This window comes from Anguilla anguilla, chromosome 5, assembly GCF_013347855.1.
Source record: "Anguilla anguilla isolate fAngAng1 chromosome 5, fAngAng1.pri, whole genome shotgun sequence".
NCBI classification, from domain to species: Eukaryota; Metazoa; Chordata; class Actinopteri; order Anguilliformes; family Anguillidae; genus Anguilla; species Anguilla anguilla.
The window spans coordinates 56356136-56362809 of NC_049205.1; positions in this window are offsets into that span (position 1 = coordinate 56356136).

A 6674-nucleotide genomic window follows, 5' to 3' on the forward strand; every position below is an offset into this window, starting at 1 on the left:
GACCAGACAGAAGATGTTGGGGGGGGGGGCGGAGGAGGGGAGGGGGTGGGGGCAGGGAGGGGAGAGGAGAGGAGATGGAGAGGGAAGCTGTGGAATCGAGATGTTTATTTTTACTTGGGAGATTTACAGACTGTTATTCTACACTTTTAACTCCGGCGAGCAGACGAAACAGACGGGCCGGCGGGTGACGTGTCCGCGCGTCGCTGTTCGAGGGGGTGGTCTCCACTTTCAGAAACGAAAGGTCATTAAGCTGGGCGGGGCCGCGGTTCAGGGGTCAGCGCGTTTGTCTGCCCTGTTTCACAGGCCTCCGGGGGCCTACGCTTAAAGGGAGCGACTGTACAAACAGCCTTAAGATGTTCATATTACAGGCTGCGGTAACAGAGCCTATTTAGACCGCCTTTAAAACACACCTGGAAACCTGGTGAAAGTGCTTATCTTTCCCTAGTGGGCTGCGCATTTGAGTCGGTTTTCTGGGGAAAACCATACCGTGGTTGCTTTTGTCTCGATCTCTTTTCTCTGCCCAATAATATAGTTGTATCTAAGTTGTATCTGTCACAGCTGTAATTGCCAAACCAATTCTCACAATTTTCAAGCCAATTTCTGCTCTCAAACACACCGAGTGAGACAAAGCAAATAATTTCCTTGGCAATGTATAGCTGTCAGAGCCCAGACAGTTTCCACGCGTGATATGTGAACCCACAGTGTCCATGAAAGAAATATTTTATTTTATTCAGCAGGTCTGTGTTATTTCTTTTTTTTTGGTTAGGTCCACATAGAAATTAATTGCGTAACAAAGATATGTGGAAAGAAATGGAAAATTCATCATTAACACATCAGATGGTTAGTTTTCTGAATTCTAAAAAATATATATAATACATGAGAAATACGCCATATTGAATTTTCCACTATTTTAGTGTACATCTGTTTATATTTGATGTAATGTGTGGAGTATTCGTGGTTCATGTGCATAGTATTACACCTTGATGGATTATGTGTAGATACCACGAATAATGGAAGTTGTCAGTACTGTTAATAAACTTACCAATTGTTATTCTTGGAAAATGATCTGGGCTTTAAATGGTGTCCTTGAAATCCCTTTGTATTTATAATTCAAGTACACTGAAAGTAAGCACAGCAAATAAATAAATGCATCTTCCAGTCGGTCCAAATGGCAGTATATGATGTCATCGTTGTCTCATTCACTTCATTATCACTGCAAAGGGCTTACATGTAAATTAGGACATTCCTCATTGGCTGTTTGGCCCTCCTACTTTCCAGTGTTCTGTTCAGTGGAACATATCTTCATATCACTGCCTGCTGGAAATATTTGGAGGGTAGTTTATGCTGATTAGATGAATAGTCAGAAGGGTAAAGTACTTATAGAATCTTGGCTGAGAAGAATAAAAACCGGAGAATAACTGCAACGTGTCCACCTCTCACTGCACATGGCAGACTAATTATAACAATGTCAGCCATTTTGGTAATTATCTCAAACAAAGACAGATTTTAAAATTTATTTATTCATCGTTCATTTTTATTTTTTTTTTGATTAGGATTTATTTATTCTTTTGTACAGAAAAGCCACATTGCTCTCACAGGCAGTACTTAACAATCACGTTTTACGGAACATCCAGCTCTGGCAATTTAATTACTATCTGACTCGGTCCCGTGAAAGAGCCTGACTGCTTCCCTTAGTCTTAAAAGCTGGAGAAGATGAGAATAGCCCTACCATTAGATTCATAAAGAGTTTAATCAGATGGGATAATTGGCCTGACACGAAGTAAGAGGTGGGGTTGTATTCAAGAGCGGCGAAACATTCATGTGAACATTTTAAAACAGAAATGGGGATGAACTCTCGCAGAAGGTTGCAGGTGTGGAGATTTAGGGGGCGGTGGCCTTTATAACGTGGCCAATTAAATACATTAACTCATTGCTGTATGTTACCCCCTCACCAGTCTAACAATGCAAACACTCCCACCCCCGCAATGTGCCCAGAACACATGACGGGCTTCATGGGAATGTTTTGCCCATGAGTGTTTTTTTTTCTGAAAGTTTACCCTATTTTGCCCATGACTGTAGCAAAATGGAGGAGACCCTTCAGAATGAACTTCCTGCGCAAAATGTAATAAAGCAGTTTGCCTGTTGAATAAGCCTTTGTGTTTACTGCCCATTGAAAAGACTCGTGAATACAGAGCACTTGTGTGTCAGTATCACTTTATTGCAACATTGCACTTGTTTTATTTATTTATTTGCTGAGTTGATGCTCTTATCCACAATTTACATTATTAAAGGCGAATACATAACTGAAACAATTTAAGCTACGTGCTCAAAGGTCCAATGGCAATGCCTCAGCTGGTATTTCAACCCGCAGCCTCTAATCTACAAGCCAATTTCCCAGTCCTCTGTCCACTGTACTATTCTGTGGTGCTTACTGAGGTATCCACTTGGATAATCGCAGAGGCTGTTTGGGATTCAAACATATATCCTCCTGGATACAGATGCAGGTCCCGACCAGCACAGTGAATCACTGCCCTACTGCAATGCATCCATAAAACGCTTGCGGGGACGAGCTTTGAGCTGCAACGGAGTGTAAAAACTCTCAGGACATTTACGTAAAACAGTAAAATTAGATCTGTGGACCGTGGCTGCATCACAGGCATTTCCAGCACGCTTATACTGTAGATGTTTTTACTTCAGACGAAAGAGTGGGATAATGGCAGCAGAATCGGTGGCTCAAAGGCCGCGCGGATGGTGGACCGCACATCGGGCGCGGTACCAGATAGCATTCAAGCAGCAGCACAGCTGCAGATGCCATTATCGCCAGGGAGCAGAGTTCAGAGAGATCGGCGCATCGATGCAACCCACCTGCAGATTACTGAGAGAGGTCACCGGTGACGCCGGCATGGTCTTACGGTTCTGATCTACTGTTACTGTGTGTGTGTGCGTGTGCGTGTGTGTGTGTGTGTGTGCGTGAGTGTGCCTGTGTGTGTGTGTGTGTGTGTGCGTGTGCGTGTGCGCGTGTGTGTGCGTGTGCGTGAGTGTGCCTGTGTGTGTGTGTGTGCGTGAGTGTGCCTGTGTGTGTGTGTGTGCGTGTGTATGTGTGTGAGTGTGTGCGCGTGTATGTGTGTGTGTGTGTGTGCATACGTGTGTGTGTGTGTGTCTTTTTGTGCATGTGTGTCTGTGTGTATGTTTGTGTGCGTGCGTGTGTGTGAATGTACACATGCATACGTGTGCACGTGAAAATGGAAGTCATGCAGTTGCAAATATATTTTTGGTCATCTTGTCCATTCCAGCCTGAACTGTATATGTGATTGCAGAATATAACATACCTGGTGTAGATGCACTAGCAAACTTGTCACCATCATTGGAATTGTTGGTACGATGTGCCAGACAGCAGGTCAGAAATCACTGCTAACGTGATGACAGATACATGGCCACCGATGGTAAAACGATCCTTTGGGACGTCACAACAATGTCTGTGCCCTTTGACAAGCCAAAATACTAAGTTCCCATTTTCCTGCACCTCTCACATCGCTGATTTACTTCTTGGCTAGACACTGAACCCCATCCCTCTCGAATGAAATATTCACCGTCCTAATTTTTCGTGAGAAATGTGTCTCAAAACAAATGTATTCTCCGGAGAAGCAGTAAACATCGCCAAGTGTAAACTCTTCTTTGGGCGCCTTCATGATTCACAGACTCCCGAGGGAGAGCGGTGGGTAGCTCACCCCTTCACATTGTTTTGACAGCAAAGGAAAATAAGACATGTCACCTTCCTTGAGCCTGTTGAGTCAATACTCACATTTTCTGAGGGGAAAAAAAGAAGACATATTGCATCGAATTACGTATGTACGGTATAATTTTGGTGTCAAAACGCCGCAGCCTCTTGCTCTCATGTCTGTCTGTGGCTTTCGTCATCTCTCGGCTCCACAAACAGCCGCTTGCGAGCGGATCGCCCGTTTGTGTAGCTTTTCACCTGCTAACAGCGTCGACTAGCATCATGCTGAGGCCACGCACAAACTGAATTTTCCACAGTCGGTGGGCGGTTTCTTTAAAGCGAACCTTAAATCTTATTTTTAACGAGCGGGTGATGCAGAGATTGACACGTTTGGCCGCGCCATACCAGCGCATCGCACATCTAAACAAAAGATGGCTGACACCCCGTCTGCCACAGCTGTCATCACCTTTATCCCGACGACAAAAGGAAACGCTATAATCATTATACTTTTTTTTTTTCAGTTAGTCTGTCATCATGCCTTTGAAATTAAAAAAAGGAGAAATGGTTAGCTTCTATATATTTCTTGCAAAAAGGACCCACGGACCAGTAACTTCATACTTTATTTTCCCCAGAGAAGAAGTCACAATCTTCAGTGCACTTTTACTGCCTGTAAAACATGTTGCTTGTTAACAACAGCCTGCCTGTCTACCCTGAATAGTGAATGACACACGCGGGGCTGGTTTTTCACCCAGTTATGGAGTCATACGCAAGAGAAATTTCATGGCATGACCGTTTTTCTCTTTGGCAACTGCCAAGCTATCAGTGACATGCATTCGCACATGCATTTGAATTGGATCTCGATAACTTGGTTACAGTACATTATCTTTGCATTAATTACAGTTTTGACAACTTTAAAATTCAATTTAAAGACACACTGTATTCACAAGCTGGCACCATCATGAAGATGTGTGTGTTTTATCTATCAGAAAGCACCTCTTCCTTGGCTGAATTATACAGATTACATTTCAATATTATATCACATCTTGCAGCTGGATTCTTACAGAAGAAATCCAGGATAAGTATCATCCTCAGGGGTACATCAGTAGCACACCATACAGGATTTTAATGTAATGTTTTCCAGTCCAATTCCCAAACCACTGCACTACACTCCCACAAATGTTATATGACAGCTGAAATTGACAGTGTATTCCCACCAGCTATTCATTCTTTGGAAAATCTATAAAACCTGTATGGACCACCATATGTTTATCACCCAGTCTGGATATTGTATAAAAGCTACATATTGTGCTGCCATACAATCGTCAAGTGTCTTTTTCACAGGAAAGAAACAGTTCTATATTTTCAGGACACAAATGAAAGGATAAAAACATTATATATATATAGGGTGCCTCACAGCAAGAAGGTCCAGGGTTCGAATCCAGCCATGGCCTTTCTGTGGGGAATTTGCATGTTCTCTCTGTGTCCACATCAGTTTTCCTGCATGTACTCTGGTTTCCTCCCACAGTCCAAAGACATACAGGTTAGGCTAATTGCAGAGTCTTAATTGCCCCTAAGTATGACCGTCCAGGGTGTGTTCCTGCCTCTCCACCCTGAGATATGATCCACCAACCCCCTCTCCCCCCCCACCACGACCCTGACCAGGAATACGTGGGTTAGATAATGGACGGATGAATGGATGGAATAGATAAATAACTAAATAATGTTCATGTATATTGTGGACAGAGTCAGGCAGTGCGGGTCATTGGAAATACAGCCGGGCCTCTCCATGCCTCACTTAACCTGTCACTGCGGTTTCTCTCCCCCCCACCTCAGCTCAAACAGGCTCACACTGCTGGGCTCACTCTGCGGCAGGCTCTGCAGTACTGAGGGATAAGCACCAGGCACCCCGCTGACCCTCTCGGCCTTGTGGGTTGCCCGGGACATCGGTGTAACAGGAGCACGATGTTCTCTGGACTGGGGCGGGGCCAGGGTATATTCTGGCCAATCACGCTGTGGCCTTCGAGTGACTGACCCGGGACCAGGGTTCTACTAGGGGGGCACTTGTTACCAAAGCCATCATTTAGTATTTAGTGTTTCCTCTAAAATATATCAAAATTAATAATAATAATAATAATAATAATAACAACAAGAACAATAATAATTATCATCATCGTGGTCATCATCGGCATCATCATTGGTGTCATAATCGGCATCGCCAGCATCATAAACATACAATGCAATAAAAGTTGTTCGTTTAGCAAAAAAAAATGATGTATTTCTCAAATGTCTAAATGAGAAGTCTCGAAAGTAAGTAATACAAAGAGCCAGCCTGGAGGAGATGAAGAGCCAAAAGACAGAACGATAACGTAATAGGAAAGTCAATCCGGCTGTTTGATTAATATGCCTTTTTATTACCAAAAACAACCGGAGAGCTCTGATAGCCTCAGAGAGCAGTTTCCCCAGAGCACGGGTTTCCTGACTCCAGTATCAGTGCCAGTTTGCATCACAGAGCATCGTCGCGTTTAAAGAGTCCCAGTGCCGCTCTACCCCCAAACGCTCACTTCCTGTTATCCACGGAGGAGTTTGGTAACTTCAGCTGGCAGTGCTAGGTGAACAGCCATCATCTTTGTGAGCACATTACCCCAAACTGGGCACTTGGTGCATCGGGCCTAAATTTTCTGGAACTTTTTTCTTTGATGTTGATGATCTGGCCTAAGACAAACAGCAACAGCCAAGTGATGTTGTCTCTGTATGATGATATATTTCTAATATTTATTTATGTGATACTTATTCTGCATCTCAGAGATTTTTATGCCTGTAGATATGCTAGGTGCTGGTAAATAAGAACATCATTTCCTGAAATCAGCATTGTAAGACTTTAACAGAGGACCCCTGTTAAGTGGGACCGACTGCACTTGGAAGCTTTGGCCTTTTTTGTGATACATCTTATCTCTGC